This window comes from Cyprinodon tularosa, unplaced genomic scaffold (assembly GCF_016077235.1).
Source record: "Cyprinodon tularosa strain WSP-4 unplaced genomic scaffold, ASM1607723v1 ctg38, whole genome shotgun sequence".
In the NCBI taxonomy this organism is placed as follows: Eukaryota; Metazoa; Chordata; class Actinopteri; order Cyprinodontiformes; family Cyprinodontidae; genus Cyprinodon; species Cyprinodon tularosa.
This window is the reverse complement of record NW_024039096.1, coordinates 3278488-3296976: the sequence shown is the minus strand read 5'-3', so window position 1 is coordinate 3296976 and position 18489 is coordinate 3278488. Positions and strand designations below refer to the sequence as shown.

The 18489-nt window shown below is 37.2% G+C and overlaps 1 long non-coding RNA gene across 2 annotated transcripts; it reads left to right on the top strand.

Moving 5' to 3' along the window:
• The first annotated feature begins 8554 nt into the window (after positions 1–8554).
• LOC119791041 lies at positions 8555–10773 on the top strand. 2 transcript variants are annotated; one of them, XR_005281798.1, is made up of 3 exons: positions 8555–8722; positions 9187–9305; positions 10715–10773. It is a non-coding gene; the product is annotated as an uncharacterized LOC119791041 (long non-coding RNA). The 2 variants fall into 2 exon arrangements; XR_005281797.1 differs by lacking the exon at positions 10715–10773 and adding an exon at positions 9519–9926.
• The last annotated feature ends 7716 nt before the right edge of the window (positions 10774–18489 follow it).

Genomic DNA, 18489 nt, shown 5'->3' with positions numbered 1-18489 from the left:
ATTGGTTCCGCTCGTGACGGAACCAATAATTAGCCATTATTTCTTTTAATAAAAAAAAAAAAGGTAAATTTTAATGTTTTATTTAGATTACAAAAATAAATCATAATAAAAATATTCCTTTTTATGAGGTTTTAAAAATTAAGACCTACGAAAGACAGATTTTAGACATTTTAATACCAATTATGCCTTAGTTTTATTTTGAAGAATTCAATGCCTTTTAAGACTTTTTAAGGCCCCACGGGAACCCTGTTCAATCACATTTGAAATAATCCCGAAATAATGTCCAATAAAGTTTTTTTTTTTTTTTTTTTTTTTGTATACGTTTAAAGCACTATAGTGAAACTAGTAATGTTACACTTGTGAAAGTAAAAACCTGTTTAATTGGAAAAATCTGAGCACTACAATAATAGATAAGACACCAAAAATACTTATTAAAAGATGAGTGAATTAGTCATTTCTTTTGTGCAAAATAATTTAACATCACACAGATTAGAGAGACAGTAGCTAAATATTAAGCACATACAATTTACAGATGTCAGGTTTAGTATATTTTACAAAAAATAAATGTTTTTTCAGCTTATTTTTCTTCTCTGCTAGAATATGTAAGATAAAGTTACACCAGAAATATCACCACCAGAATCAAAAAGAGATTCAAAAAGGCTGCAAAAGAAGTTTACCCTGTTTTTAACTTAATCTCTTCTGCATTCTTTTGTTTTCAAAATGATGATAGTTCATTAATATTCTCTATTAAATCTCTAAATCCCTCGCAGAAGAACTGGATTTATACTGACATTACAACAGTGCAGGTGACTATGAATGGTAACTACTTACACAATCAGTTGTTCTAGGCTATCACAGTATTTATAGAAACATATGCACATTTCCAATTGTAAAATATTTGAAGAAAATGTGTCCTTTCATAGCACTTTATGATCACATAAATATAAAATAAAATCAACTAAAGCTTTGCAACAAGAACAATTGTGAAAGAACCAGTGTTACAGTTGCATCATTCTATTATTGAGAGATTTTTACCCAGTCAAGAAAACCTGTGAGGTAACATCAAATAAGTTTTTTTTTTGGTATATGTTTAAGGCACTATAGTGAAACTAGTAATGTTACTCATGAAAGTAAACCCGTTTAATTTGTCTTTTTCAGTAAGAGAAAAGAGCACACAATAATAGAAAATACACCAAAAATTGTAAATTAAAAGGAGAATGATTTAGCAATTTCTTTTGTGCAAAATAATTAAATATAAATAAATAAAATTTGTGAAAGAACCAGTGTTACAGTTGCATAATTCTATTATTGAGAGATTTTTACCCAGTGAAGAAAACCTGTGAGGTAACATCAAAGTAGTGTTTTTTTTTTTTTTTGGTATATGTTTAAAGCACTATAGTGAAACTAGTAATGTTACACTCGTGAAAGTAAACCCGTTTAATTAGTCTTTTTCATTAAGAGAAAAATCGGAGCACACAATAATAGAAAATACACCAAAAACAGTAAATTAAAAGAAGAATGATTTAGCAATGTCTTTTGTGCAAAAATAATTTATTATCATAGAGATTAGACAGACAGTAGCTCAATATTAATCTTTTAATAAAAAAATAAAAAAAAATATTTGCATGTAAATTTGATTCTGAACTTTGACTAGGCCCTTTTAACAAACAAATATGCTTTGGACCAAACACTTCTGTTAAAGCTGCATGTTTAGGATTGTCTTTTGCTTCCTTTGCCGTTTCTTCTTTATAGAAATATATGCACATTTCTATTTTTAAATTACTTGAAGGAAATGTGTATTTTCATTGCACTTCATAATCACATAAAAATGCACTAAAATCAACTAAAGCTTTGCTAAAAGAAATATTGTGTAAGAGTTCAAGAGGCACGAACACAGACAAAGAACCAGCGTTACAGTTGCATCATTCTATTACTGAGACATTTTTACCCGGTGAAGTAAACCTGTGAGGTAACATCAAAGTAGTTTACTTTTTTTGGTATATGTTTAAAGCACTATAGTGAAACTAGTAATCTTACACTCGTGAAAGTAAACCAGTTTAATTTGTCTTTTTCAGTAAGAGAAAAGAGCACACAATAATAGAAAATACACCAAAAATAGTAAATTAAAAGAAGAATGATTTAGCAATTTCTTTTGCGCAAAATAATTAAATATAATACAGATTAGACAGACAGTAGCTTAATAATAATCTTTAAAAAAAAATAAAAAATAAAAATATTTGCATGTAAATTTGATTCTGAACTTTGACTAGGCCATTTTAAGTAACAAATATGCTTTGGACCAAACACTTCTGTTAAAGCTGCATGTTTAGGATTGTCTTTTGCTTCCTTCTGCTGTTTCTTCTTTGTAGAAAGATATGCACATTTCTTTTTCTAAAATACTGGAAGAAAATGTGCCCTTTTAGTGCACTTTATAATCACATAAAAATTCACTAAAATCAACTAAAGCTTTGCAAAAAGAAATGTGTAAAAGTTCAAGAGGTACGAACACAGACAAAGAACCAGCGTTACAGTTGCATCATTCTATTACTGAGACATTTTTACCCAGTGAAGCAACCTGTGAGGTAACATCAAAGAAGTCATCAGCGGTGACCTTGACCAGACCTGGGCTGTGCTGGAGGATGCATCAAAGCTGCAGAGGTATTGTGGGTTTAAACCAAATCCTCCAGGGTGGCCTTATTAACTCGTCACAGCCTCTATAATCAGTCTGCAAATACGATTGTATCATAAACGTGCCCCTCTTCCTCCAGCTGAAGGGTAAGAGAGCTAAATGAAGTTTCAGCTTAGCAAACAGGTTATTTAGCTCCCCTTGTGAAACAGATGTGAACACAGCTTAGGGTTATGATTTATAATCAAAGCGAAAGAGGAAGTTGAGAGACAGAGGCTGCAAAAACAATCTAGAAATAAGTAAAATTTTCTTAAATTAAGTGTATTCACCCTTCATTTGAATAGGTAAATGAGCTAGTTTGCCAATGGAATGAGTAATTTTACTCTTGAAATAAGATAATTAGAGAATATGCACTTGAAATAAGACAATGCAATTGTGTTTTCTTATTTTAAGCGTAAATTGTCTTGTTCTATTGGCAAAATGTCTCTTTTACCTCCTCAGTTCAAGAACAAATGCACTTATTTTAAGAAAAAATGACTCATAGATTTAGATTTTTTGAAGTGAGTCGGTGGGAGGCATTCATTTGTGTTCATATTTGACCCAGAGAGGTGCTTGAATGTATCACCCTGACTTATTTCCTTTTTCCAAAAACCCAGTCTTTTCATAACCATCCTGTGTGCTTGAAGCGGTGAATGTAAAACGTAAGACAAGCAGTATGGATTTGGACTGATGGACTGGGAATTGGAGAAGCTTTCAGAGGAAAGGTCATTAACCCTCGGGGCAGCAGCAGTGAGGCTGAGACTCAACACAATCAAGGTAATCCACATGTGAATCAGGGTTAGCCAATCGAAGAGGTTAATAGCTGGCATTTTCACCAATAGCAGCAGAGCATAGCCCTGAGGTGGAACCAAGATCTGTACAGAGCATAAGCAGTCAATGGAAAATAACATTAAAGAGATTCTTTTGTCCGAGGTGTTTATCAGGAGTGCTTTTGGATGTGACATCATATCCTTTTAAATGGTAAAGCAAAAGATCAGAGCTGTCGACATGAAATTAGGTATTGAATCAGATTTACATCACAATAACTACAATTACTCCCAACATTTACGTGATCCTAACAGGTGTGATGCTTCAGGCTGTTTCAAGCCATCAAAGCTTTCACTCTTAAAGAGTATTTCCTCCTGTTACAGAATTTTTATTTTGTATTCTAGATAAGAGATTAGCTTCAATAAAACACTTCATGCTTGAAGCAGCACTGATGCTTTCAATAAAAAATTAAAATTCTAAAGCTAATGTCAGTTTACAATGAAAGATGTTTAGGTTTTACAAGTGAGAAGTGAGAATTTAAACATGAATTCAGCCTTCCTTAATCAATACTTTGGCCTAAGCGATTGGCCTAAGATTTTTTTCATGTCCAAGGAAAACTGAGAGGGCTCTGATTACTCCATATTGAAAATATATATTTTTAAATCTAACCAAACGGTTTAAAATTCATACCTTAACTTAAAATGTCAAAACCTACCACTGAAAAATATTTGATTTTATATTCTCGTACCTTTTTCCATCTAAAAACCACTTATTTTCACTTCCAGCTGGTACAAATGGCAATAGGCAATACCAGAATGATCGGTCTGCTTAAGGAAGCTGTCACTGGGACTTCCCAGCGCTACTGCCGGCCTGTTTGCAGGTATTGTACAAAGAAGACTGACGATGCACATCAAATTTGTTTCCAAATTGGCTCATGCATGACATGATGCACTTGGCAACTGCCTGTAGACCACCCACTGTATGACAAAAATTGTGCTTCTTCAAATTTTTGTAATCATATATGAGGCTTCTAGAAATTTGAAAACTACCCAAAATTTTGAAAATCTTCTTGTGAAAACCAGCCTTAAGGAGTCTGCACTCATTCAAGCCTTACCTCGACAAGTGAGAGGGAAATTGCATTTTAATCTCATTCACAAACAAGAAGAAAACAGTGTTGGATTTGTTCTTGATTTTTTTATATGTCAAGGTTTGGTGGAGGTTTTTGAGGACCCAAATGCAGAGATGAGGAGTCAGAGATTAGTTGTGCTGATTTAATAAGCTTCCACAGCCAACTGAGGCAAAGAAGGCAAAGGAGAATCCAGGGCGAAACAATACATGTGGAGCAAACAATGAAGCAACAAATCAAAAGGAAACCAGCATTGAGGAAATGCAGAGGTGGTGTATATATGGAGAACTGAACAAAGGATGGTGTAGTGGACTGATATGGAGCAGGTGTGAATAGAACTGACTAGAAGGGAGCCAAAGGGAAAGGAAACAAGCACAAGGGGCAACAGAGAGTAACCCAGGAACACAACACTGCTAGAAAATTACAAAGAAACTAAAAATAAACCTAAAACAAAGGGAAGAACCCTGCCAAATGAAGATTGATAGAGATTTCCCAGTGAGAGTTTTAGCAGACTTGTCATTACCTAATCATTAGGGTTCAGATTGAGTTGAAAAACTGGCATTTGCCCCATAGCCAAATGTGAATCTAGTTAGGTTACTTTAGCACATAAAACCAACCCCCAAAAAAGTGAAAAAACGACAAAGGCAACAGGGGACACTGAAAGGAAAACTATGTACTACATAAAACGTCTCCAAACTCTACTTGACTTTCTTGGAGACGATAAAGAGCTTGTAAGTAAAACCACCTGTCGGTGTTCCATTTGTTTTTTTTTTTTTCTTCTATAAATGTTCACATGGGTCGTATTTGGCAATGGAGACAAATACTCGGTCTGACATTAAGGTTGAAGGATTCAGAGGGCAATCTAAGCATTCTTGAGTTGATAATCACCCAGTCTTCATTAAAGCGCCATGTGAGGCCAAACTCCAAACAATGAGTCAACCATTAATGGGACTTCCATTCCCACTACCCCCACCAGAGGAAAATCTCAAGGCCATAGCAGTGGGAGGCAGTGGGTGAGAAATGACTGCCTGGTCTAAGGCCTCCGGAGTTACAAAAAAAAAGCCAAATGAATCCCCTCACCCTCATTCTAGACACGCATTATCCCTCCACTGTCATAAACTTGGCTGTGGTCAAGATTTACAGCTGCCTTATGCTCCGTCTCCCATGGCTTTCCTTCCTAATTGTCTGGATGGCCTAGACCTTGACCAGAGTATTTCTCATTTGGAGAATCTGGGATCTCCAAGATGGATTGCCAGCACAGGCTAATAACAAAAAAACCTTCTACACCGGTGGTTTAAGGGCAGAAGGCAAGACTCCTCTTCTGATGGCAGACTTGAGGAATAGCCAACATAATTAAGTGATTTTCCAGTGAATTAAGAGCTTTGGCGAACAATTTATGCCCAAATGAAGTTAGGAAACCTGGGATTAAGATGGAATCTCTTTTCACTTGGCTGCAACTCTTACGCACGCCTACCTAAGAAAGTAAAAACAAATGTTTTACACATGCTGTCCATGTGAAACTGGACACCAGATCTATGTTCAAATAATTTATCGTTTGTCTTATCAGCATTTTTCTTGACTTGTTGCCATTAGTCCTCCTCCAAACACATCCCATCACACAAACTCCCTGTGTCTGTGCCAATTCAGTTAGCGGGAAACAGAAGCGGATGTGAGCCAAGGTTATAAACCGGAGGACATCAGCTTCTCTGATAAAGCCCTGCTGTTGTGTAACCTTGGCTGGTTCCCGCTCCATCACAAAGGCTTCGTTACAGTACAATCACCTAACATTGTCATGGTGTCCGAAGAGAAGACGGAACAAGAAAGGCAATCAGAGATAAAAGCTCAGGAGTGATTTTTTCCTTTATAAAGAGAGTTCTGTGTGGAGGCGAGTTAATAAGCAAAGCAACTTAGCTACTGTACTGCAATTTAGAATAGCTGTTATTTTCTCTTTTTCATTCAGAATGTTTCAGTGAAATTTCATTCTCGACCCAGCTTAAAAAAATTACCACTATAAAAGAGCAAGAATAGATTTTCCTACTTTAGAGCTACATTTAACCTTTGAGAGGTGAAATAAAATGAGAAGCACAGAATATTTGGATTAAATCTGATAAAATGCCGGTACTGTGATCAATTCTGATGTAAAGGTATGCTGAGGTAAAAACAAAACAAAATCCTGCTTTCATCATACCGTTTCTACAGTCTGTTTTAAACAGGAAACAAGAGAAAGTGACAGTGCTTATAATCCAAACCTTAGGAACACTTTTTATTGTGCCAGGATGCCACTGGAGTAAACTTTTTCTTAGTTTTTTTTTTAAGTTTTTACAGCCATAGTGGCTTGTTTTTTTCAACAGTAGGCTGACAGGAAAGGGGGAATGAGCAGTGTTGGGCACGTTACTTTGAAAAAGTAATTAGTACGGTGGCCTGGAAGTGCAAACCAACAATACAAAATCTGAAACACTTTTACAAATCTTGAAACAAATTTACATTTCAGAAAACAAATTTACAACAAACGAAACACTTTTACAAATCTCGAAACAAATTTACAAATCTTGAAACAAATTTACATTTCAGAAAACAAATTTACAACAAACGAAACACTTTTACAAATCATAAAACAAATTTACATTTCAGAAAACAAATTTACAACTGACAAAATCTTACGGAAAGGGAGGGACTGTCTTCGAAGCTTACCCGGAAGTGATAACCGGAGCGTTCATGATGACCCAAGATGGAAGCGAATCGAGTTGCGTTTTGCCCGTTCTGCGGCACTCATGTGAGCAGTTTAACGCGGTTTTGTTTTTCCTGCGGTCGGTCCTTGGAGTTTTTAAATGGTACCGAACAGACGGAAGAACCGGTCTTGTGCGAAATTCTGTTTCCCCGTGAAAATCTGTTCCCCCTGTGTCGGGAGCGCGCGTTGCAGCCAGAGAGGCGGATCTGCCCATTTTCAAGGCGCTCCTGATCATTTTTCAGGAAAAACAGCTCATATAATCATCTCGACTTTGTAACATCCATTTTAATCGGTTGCTCTTTTTAAAAAATTGTAAAATAAATACATTAATGAGGCCCTCTTACACTGTTTTGTGTTGTTTTTTAAACGCCAAGAGAATCGGTATTTCTCCAACTTTTGTCCCTTCAGCCTGACAAAAATAAACGTCAGTCACCGAACACAACAACACGTAGTGTATTTTTCATTTTTCATTGCTGATATAAGAGGATGGAAACTGGCTGATAGCAGGGCACACAGATTAAGACGTCCTGCGAAGATGAGAAGAATTTCTGGTTAATCACCTTCTAATGTAAAATATGACAGATTACTGGATTAAGGACATTTATAGTATACCACATCACACATATCAATTTTAGAGAAATTGGAAACAGTTGCTCTTTATTTCCCAAAGATATGGGAGGAGGAGAGGAGAGAATGGATGTTTCAGCTGCCTGAAATAATCTGTTCCCCCTCCATAAAAGGGGAAGAAATTGATTTACCTGCAAGTCTTTAACTGTGCTTATTCCCCTCACCACCAAGAACAAATCCTGTGGATTTGGTCATATTTACTCTTTATTTGCAAAAATTAAAGGGGGGGAACAGATTATTTCAGCTGCCTGAAATATTCTGTTCCCCCTCCATAACAGGGGAAGAAATTGATTTACCTGCAAGTCTTTCTAACTGTGCTTATTCCCCTCACCACCAAGAACAAATCCTGTGGATTTTGTCATATTTACTCTTTATTTTTAAAAATTACAGGGGGGGAACAGATTATTTCAGCTGCCTGAAATAATCTGTTCCCCCTACATAACAGGGGAAGAAATTGATTTACCTGCAAGTCTTTAACTGTGCTTATTCCCCTCACCACCAAGAACAAATCCTGTGGATTTGGTCATATTTACTCTTTATTTGCAAAAATTAAAGCGGGGGAACCATATATTTCAGTTTACTGAAATAATCTGTTCCCCCTCTGCTCCAGCACCACCTCCCTCTGCTGCATCATCTCCCTCTGCTCCAGGATCATCTCCCTCTGCTCCAGCACCACCTCCCTCTGCTCCATCATCTCCCTCTGCTCCAGGATCATCTCCCTCTACTCCAGCACCACCTCCCTCTATTCCATCATCTCCCTCTGATCCAGCACCACCTGATACGCAGAGAAAATCCCTAGCAGAGAAATGTAAATTTTCTTTTAAATTCTTATAAATATATATCAAAGCAACCCTGTCTCTCGTCCTTAGACAGCTGGAGATAGGCCCCAGCACCCCTCACGACCCTGCTTGGGATAAGCGTGACATAAAATGGATGGATGTATCAAAGCACATAGATTTCACTTTGTATTATCATACATATGTGTCTGTTAAAAATGTATTTGTATGGATATGCAATTTAGTCTTTTTTTTAAGAATAATTTCAGTGAGTCAGTAAAAAACAGTTCTAGCTTTATTATTAATTGCTATGTTCAAAGTAGCTGAATGAATCTGTGAAGTTAATACTTTCTCATTCTCCAATCATGAATTGCATATCGTTGGATAACATATGTGATATGTTGTAAAATTGAATGAAATAGGTGCCATGATAATGAAAATAATCTTTAAATTTTGTTTCTTTTTCCACTTCTCCTCAACCCCTCCTCCTCATCAGATGTCCATGAAGCTTTTTCTGGAAAAAACGTCTTTGTCCTTCTGTCAAAAGTGAATGCATATAAGTTGTTTTACTCTGACATTTACAAAATTGGTCCTGGCATGGAACTGGTGAGTCAGGTGGGTACAATGACCATAATGTTTAGGAATATCACAGCAGTTAAAGTATATAACTAATATTTTTTCTTGTTACACATTGCAGTCTATTAATGCATTTTTGATAGGATCCTCCAGCAATTGGAATATAAGGGAATCTGAAATTATTGATTGCGTAGTGTAATCGCAAAGACATATTTTTAAAATAAAACTTTACATTTTTGGTTTCTTTCCTAGATCCTCTGTGACATGTGCCTAAGGTGGTTCCATCAGGCATGTGTGGCTAGCCCACCAACTGAAAAAAACTTTTACTGCTTTGCATGTTTGCCTTAGGTTCCTGAGTTTGCTGTGGTGTGCTGGTTTAAGCATGTTGTTTAATGCTTCATAAATGACATTTTAAAAACTATGTTTGATATTTATTCTTCCAAGACTTTATTTTAACATAGTTATTGAAAGATTTAAATTCCAAGGCCTCTTGCCTTTATCAAATGAAGAGCAGATGTTTTTGAATCAAAGTTAAGGACTTGCTGGTAATTTTTTTCCCCATGTTATTGGGAGAATGGATTATATCAGGCAGCTCAAACAGCTGAAATAATCTGTCCCCCCCCCCCCCCTTTAATTTTTGCAAATAAAGAGTAAATATGACCAAATCCACAGGATTTGTTCTTGGTGGTGAGAGGAATAAGCACAGTTAAAGACTTGCAGGTAAATCAATTTCTTCCCCTGTTATGTAGGGGGAACAGATTATTTCAGGCAGCTGAAATAATCTGTTCCCCCCCTTTAATTTTTAAAAATAAAGAGTAAATATGACAAAATCCACAGGATTTGTTCTTGGTGGTGAGGGGAATAAGCACAGTTAGAAAGACTTGCAGGTAAATCAATTTCTTCCCCTGTTATGGAGGGGGAACAGATTATTTCAGGCAGCTGAAATAATCTGTTCCCCCCCTTTAATTTTTGCAAATAAAGAGTAAATATGACCAAATCCACAGGATTTGTTCTTGGTGGTGAGGGGAATAAGCACAGTTAAAGACTTGCAGGTAAATCAATTTCTTCCCCTTTTATGGAGGGGGAACAGATTATTTCAGGCAGCTGAAATAATCTGTTCCCCCCCTTTAATTTTTGCATATAACCAGTAAATATGACCAAATCCACAGGATTTGTTCTTGGTGGTGAGGGGAATAAGCACAGTTAAAGACTTGCAGGTAAATCAATTTCTTCCCCTTTTATGGAGGGGGAACAGATTATTTCAGGCAGCTGAAACATCCATTCTCTCCTCTCCTCCTCCCATATCTTTGGGAAATAAAGAGCAACTGTTTCCAATTTCTCTAAAATTGATATGTGTGATGTGGTATACTATAAATGTCCTTAATCCAGTAATCTGTCATATTTTACATTAGAAGGTGATTAACCAGAAATTCTTCTCATCTTCGCAGGACGTCTTAATCTGTGTGCCCTGCTATCAGCCAGTTTCCATCCTCTTATATCAGCAATGAAAAATGAAAAATACACTACGTGTTGTTGTGTTCGGTGACTGACGTTTATTTTTGTCAGGCTGAAGGGACAAAAGTTGGAGAAATACCGATTCTCTTGGCGTTTAAAAAACAACACAAAACAGTGTAAGAGGGCCTCATTAATGTATTTATTTTACAATTTTTTAAAAAGAGCAACCGATTAAAATGGATGTTACAAAGTCGAGATGATTATATGAGCTGTTTTTCCTGAAAAATGATCAGGAGCGCCTTGAAAATGGGCAGATCCGCCTCTCTGGCTGCAACGCGCGCTCCCGACACAGGGGGAACAGATTTTCACGGGGAAACAGAATTTCGCACAAGACCGGTTCTTCCGTCTGTTCGGTACCATTTAAAAACTCCAAGGACCGACCGCAGGAAAAACAAAACCGCGTTAAACTGCTCACATGAGTGCCGCAGAACGGGCAAAACGCAACTCGATTCGCTTCCATCTTGGGTCATCATGAACGCTCCGGTTATCACTTCCGGGTAAGCTTCGAAGACAGTCCCTCCCTTTCCGTAAGATTTTGTCAGTTGTAAATTTGTTTTCTGAAATGTAAATTTGTTTTATGATTTGTAAAAGTGTTTCGTTTGTTGTAAATTTGTTTTCTGAAATGTAAATTTGTTTCAAGATTTGTAAATTTGTTTTGAGATTTGTAAAAGTGTTTCGTTTGTTGTAAATTTGTTTTCTGAAATGTAAATTTGTTTTATGATTTGTAAAAGTGTTTCGTTTGTTGTAAATTTGTTTTCTGAAATGTAAATTTGTTTCAAGATTTGTAAATTTGTTTCGAGATTTGTAAAAGTGTTTCGTTTGTTGTAAATTTGTTTTCTGAAATGTAAATTTGTTTCAAGATTTGTAAAAGTGTTTCAGATTTTGTATTGTTGGTTTGCACTTCCAGGCCACCGTAAATTAGTTATAGTTACTAGTTTCTTCTCCCAAAAAGTAACTGAGTTAGTAACGGAGTTACTCCACAATAAAAGTAACTAGTTAGTAGTAAAAGTAACTATTGCGTTACTTTTGCGAGTGTATGAAATTAATAACTGGGGATGTCTAATTCTGAAATCATGTGTTTGGGTTGTTATAGATACTGCAACATGTAGCTATATCTATCTATCTATTCCATCCATCCATCTCCCTTTCTCCATATAGGCTAATGATCGTTCACGCTCTCCGTAGTTCCCCTGTGGCGCGAGCACAGGGCGGCTGTTACGCGCCTTTAGCGAGCATGCTCGCTTCCTGTCGCTTGCGCGGTGAATCGTGCAGCCGCGCTGTGCGGAGATGCAGGGGAAACGCAGCTTGACGTAACACCAGTATTTCCATCTTGAAAGCGCTGTTTTGCCGCTGGAGTCCTCCTCACTCTCCATCCTCCCATCTTTCATGACGCGAGCACGAGTCCTATCATGAAAAAAGGTTAATTGTGCGACCTGAGTAACGTGCAGTAATGGGGTGTCGGCAATTGTAACTGCGTTAAAGTTACAGTAAGAGTAATAATTTTGATTACTCGTTACTAAAAAAAGGTAGCGGCATTAGTAACGGCGTTACTTTCAACGCTGTTACTTTCATCACTGGGAATGAGAGAGGGGGAGAGACATGTGGCAAAGGACCTCAGGTCGGATTCGAACCCTGCATGGTCGGCCGCTTCGAGGACTAAGGCCTTCGTACCTGGATCATGCACGCTGTGCCTGCTGCATGACCAAACTGGAGTAAACTTATCCTGGAACCAAAAACTGACCAGAGAACCATACCCTAGAATGTTTATACTGACCCTTTATCTAGAGAAGAGGTTACAGATTAAGGGAGCGCTTCTCTTGCAATGTGAACTTAGGTACCATCCATCGACCAAAACTGACGTACCACAAGGATGTGACATAGTAGGAATTAAACACTCAAAAAAAAGAAAAAGAAATAAAAGTGGGAATCTAAAGAAGCAGGAGTTTAAGAGGTTGGTGCAGCTTCATAGAATTTTGGTTCCTTTTTTTTCTTGATTAGCACATTGATGGAGCAGTAGTGCCCCCAAAATAATCTGTTACAATGCATGATGTGGCTTGGTCTTAATATCTCTACTTGAATGTTAATTGCAAGGGGGCTTAGTGGGGGATGGGATGAGGGGATCTTATTGCCCTAACATTTGGCATTTGGATAAACTTCCAATGAAATACACAAATATCATCTCTTTGTACCTAAAATGTACTTAAATATATTTAACATTTACCAGCCCTAATTAGAAATGATTGTTGAACAAATCTATTCTCATAGTATCTGGACCCCCACTGGGTGGTCGTCCCGCACATCTGGCCCCTTAACATAAAAGATTGTCGTGTAACTGCTAACCACAGCAATCGACAGAATACATTTTCCCACTTTTCGGATCCCTCACCCACCCCTAGATCAGAAAACAACAGCGTGAATATTTCTTAAGGAACACAGGTTAGTGTAGCGCTACCCCTCCCCCAAATGAAGCAGCCTGTCAGCTGGCTGCTTGAAAGTTATTGAGCTGTACCAGTTTTACTCTACAAGGAGCAAAGTGTTAAAGTATTTAATAAAAACCGTACAAAACTATTGTCGATTTTTAATACTCTTTAGTCAATAGTATTGGTGTCAAAATAATAAATAAGTGTTGTAGGAAACATTGACAGAGATGCAAAGTTCAGATATTGTGTGACTGATTACCTATAAAAATTCCAGGTTCTACAGATCCAGATATTAGCAGATTATATTTTTTATGCAATTATTTTTATCTTTATCAAATTTATTACATACTCTTCTACCTTCTGGAAAAACTAATCCATGCGTTTATTTTTAGTCGAATTGATTACTGCAACGGTGTTTTCACAGGTCGGCCTAACAGGTGGATCAGACAGCTGCATCTGATCCAGAACGCTGCAGTCCGTGTCCTCACTAAGACTAAGAAAGTAGAGCACATCACCCCAGTTCTAAAGTCCTTACACTGGCTCCCTGTATCTCAGAGAATAGACTTTAAAATCCTTCTGTTAGTCTATACATCTCTGAATGGCTTAGCACCTAAATACATCACAGACTTGCTATCAGTGTATCAACCCTCCAGACCACTCAGGTCTTCTGGCTCCAGCCTGCTCTGCATACCTAGAACCAGAACTAAACATGGAGAAGCAGCATTTAGTTCCTACATGTATGCTCCACTTATCTGGAACAAACTTCCAGAAAACTGTAAAAGTGCGGAAAGCCTGAGTTCCTTTAAATCAAGACTAAAAACACATTTGTTTAGGATTGCCTTCCACTGTTCTAGTTAAAAAGTTCAACTACAACATATTTTCTTTATTCCAACTGTTTTTAATATTCTTTTTTGTTTCTGCATTTTTTATTTTATTTTATTTATTTTTTCCTAATTGCTTTTTATTCTGTTTTATCTTCTAGTATTTTAATCATGTAAAGCACTTTGCATTGTCTTTGTACTGAATTGTGCTATACAAATAAATTTGCCTTGCCTTGCCTTCTGGGTAAACTGCTATGTCGATTGAATGATCATGAAAATACTCAAATCACAGTATTATATAATTTTTCTTTTTTTTTAAGCTCAGAGTTTTAATTAGCAAACATTTAAACATAAATGTACATAAAAAAAATATATATAGTAAAATCCTCCACGTTACTGACAGAGGAATTTATAAAGACAAAACCAAATAAATAAAAATAAACAAATGAAGTCAGAAATATGTTCAACAAGCTCAGCCTGTATACTAAAGAACATTCTTTGTATAATCCTTTAGGGTTTAATAGAAGAAAATTGCGAACATTTCATCTTTTAGCATGCTCTGTGTGAGATTTGGACTCTAACCAGAAAAATGCAAAGCAGCTTTACTCAAGGAAATTTTACTTCTTGTTATTTGAGACCTTATCTCTGTTTAAAGAGCAAAAAATGTGTCTTTCTTGTCGCAAGGATCTCATTCCTCTGCTGCCTCAGACATAGAGGTCATTAAAAAAAAGTGTTTATCTCCACTCAGTAATAAGCACTACACCAAATGATTTATTCTGTCGGCTTTGGTCAGGCCTCACATAAATCAGATGTTTGGTGTCCAACAAACCTGCAACCAATCATCCATAAATTATTGCAATTTTAATATCCAAATTAAAATTGCTTTTATAGTATCAAACTAATCAGTTATATGGACTAATCAGTTTTACATTCCTCTAAAAATACAACGAAGCTGTTTTATTTCAGGTTGTCGCCATTAAAAGCTAATATTGTCCCATATCTAACAACAATATGTTGAATTAAAGTAGCTACCACTGAAGTAAAACATTTATCTGTAGACTTTCTAGTTGATCTTAAGCTAGAGGCAAAGAAACAACGGCATGCTCTTTGTGGCTGATTCAGTGCCATTAAGTAATGTTTCCCTGCAAAGAAAAAAAAAAAAGTTCCTTTAGGCGGAGCATCCCACTGCAATTTGGCTGATTAGATGACCTAAGATGGTACTAATGTGGGTTTATTTTTCTTTGATCTGTTGGCCTTTATACGTCAGGATGATGGAGATAGATACATGAAGGAGGCGAAACAAAGAAGGTTAGGAAGTACAGGAATTCATGAAGGGAACACGAAACACAGACCAAAGAAAGGAAGATTGACAGGAAGATCCTATGAGGAGATACCTGACAATAGTGTGAATAACGATAAAGAGAATGGGAGAGGTTAGAATAATAAACATTTGAAGAGGAAGTAAAGAAGATCAAAGATGGAGAGGCTTCTTTATTAGTGAGGCAGAGGACAGCTGGAGCTCCTGGCTCCTTGTGTCTGATCGCATGTTGCTACAGAAACACGGAACATGGAGCAGCAACAATAACTTTTTATTCAGTTATGTTCAACAGTTTCCTTCTGACATGCTTTTACCTTTATCCTTGAGCTTTTCACATTTATGCAACTGGTAACTTTGTCTTGTTTTACTAGGATTAGATCCAAGACGTCCACAGGATATTCTGCTACATATTTCCACATCTTTTGCTTTCCTAGACCACAGCCTTTGGTGGTCTTGTAAATGTATTTCGACCATGCGCTTATGCACTTACTTTTCTGCTTTAGATCAGTGTGAACAAAGTTAAAGTTCGGCACCCCGAAACCCTCCAGACGCCAACTTATTTTCCACCTTCACAGCAGTATCTTCATGTTAAACAGCTAGACGTTTAGATTATAATATTGCCCCTAACCCTCAGCAATTTTGAAAGGATAAATAAGCTGCAAAAAAAAAAAGGCATTAATTAAACATGGCAGTTCACAGTGGCAGCTAATGTTTGCTCGGGGGTAACGGTTTCAAAGAAGGAGCCTCTTAAAACTGAGCAGAAATTCCCCAGAATATGGCGGATGCCACACAAGAAGCTGATCTCAAAGTGTTTCCCAAATCCAGTGTATCCCATTGCTTGGCTGGTGTAATTTAAATGCATTCCAGACAGGAAAATGTTCCCTTCACGGTCGGAGCTTCTACATAAAACCCAACAGTTAGGACTAATGAGAGGAGGTTATTAACACTTGATGTACTTTTAAGTGCTATTAACACAGTAGAAAGACAACAAAGCAACCAAAAATCTAATGACTGATAGATGGAACCGGACCTGAAGGATTTATACCTTGATTGGTACTGACTATCCTTGTACATGTCAGTTGATGTACAATACTTTACAGAAGTGCTCCCAGGTCAAACCAACAATGACTGTCTGGTCTGGGGGTTGTAACAGAGCTAAGACAACTCAAAGTGAACTATTTCTAGTATAAATGCTTTGAAAATAATGGTGATTTGAAAATTATAGGTATTATATCATGCTAGGTATATATATATATATATATATATATATATATATACATATACATATATATAATGATCTATTGCCTTTGGCAGTGCAGAGTATTTCATATTTTATTAATATTTGTTGTTTTCTTCCTACTTTGAGGAAAGACTCTTACCTCAATGAGTTGCCTCTCCCTCTGTAGTTCCTTAACCTGACTCCGCCAGATGGATTTGCTCCGCATATCCATCTGGAAACCTTCCGTTGAAGTAAATTAACGAAGGGGCGAAAATACTGGTTAGCTGATTGGCCTATGTTGGTGATAGACGGGCCAAATAAACCAATCAGATCAACGAAGCATATGACGTACTAACAGAGCGACGACGAAAACACAACCACAAGCCAGGCTACTCTTGCCGAAACCAGTCGGAAGAAGAGCAAAAATATGTTTTCCTCTGAGAAAAGCCTCCAGAGCAGTGTTTTGCTCTTCTTATAGTGAAGAAATACTCTGTAATTCCGATAAAACTTGCTCGATAGCCACGCTAACGCTAGTTTCATCGGCTGAAGCCGCCATGTTCTTTAGACTGAACTGTCGCGCTTCTCGTTGCGTCACACCTCAACCCGCCTCAAAGCCAACGCTGATTGGACGTTCGTTTGGTGAACGGCTCCAAATTATCTTTAACGGAGAGTCTCCAGACTGATCTGCGAGTGAAACCTTGAAAGCTTGCGAGATCAGGATGGTCTCACGAGGCTAGTAGTTCCTACCACTTTCCTGACGTCTCTGTACCACGTTTAAGCTTCTTCTTTAGAATTGCTGAACAGAGTTGGAAAGCTCTCACAACTACAAAACAGATTTTTGAGGTAAACAGCTAATAAAAAAAGAACAGTTGCTGTTACTATGCAGATTACTTGTTCAAGGAGCAACTCAGGCTTGAGCAGGAATGATCAAACATTTGAAGAACATGATATGGATCATATGGATCTCTGGATTAGGATGAGGATCTATAAAGAAATATGTATCCTTTCTTAAAGTTAAGGTCCTTAAATTATGGCAAAAGCTCTCCCACATGTACCGGTAAATGACCATTGTTTCTATAGTGCTTTATCGAGTCTGAGGACTCCAAAACACTTTACACTACATTTGATCGTTCACACAATGACATTGGTAAGTTACCATGCTGCAAAAGCCACAGATTAAAAGGAGCAAGATTCAATCAGCAATGCGGACAGCAGGAAAAGCACAACTAGAGTAAACGCATACAATAGTCAGCCAAAATTTCTGGCCAATATTTGCTTTTTTTTTTCAGTCAATATGTGGATGTGTTTACTGTACCAATTCATATTACATTCAGCAGCCATGTATTAAGATTGCTTGAATCTCACATACTGCCTCTCCATTTGCAATCCATTGCTAACTTCTAGCTTTACTTGTAAATAAATATTTGTTATTTTAAATTGAGATTTGTTTAACATTTGTTATTATATTATTTGTAATTTCTATCATATAAAGGAAGGCCTGCTCTGTAACGCAGTGGGTAGCAGGTTTCAGGTCTTTCTGGTGCCAGGGGTCTTTCTAGCCTGGGTGCCAGTCAGAACTTAGCCCCGCCCACAAGGTTTGAGTTCGGGGAAGTTCAGTCTGGCTCTGCTCCATAGTAGCACGAGTATGATCGCCCACTGTCAGGCGATCCAATCAAATTGTCAGGGCGGGCTTTATACGATGATGGACAGATGATCAAGAGTAACGTAATCAACCACGTGACCAAAGCGCGCTTGGGTGACAACAATAATGGCTGCCGCTGGAGAGTTTGGGTGAGTAGATTCTGCTATTAGGTCTGTTCTAGAAGATATCGACAGCAAATTAATTTTAAAAGAGGAACAGAGAAACGTGATCAAGTCTCATCTTCTTATTCTAGGCGTGAAACTGCACGCTTTGATTTTTGTGGACAAC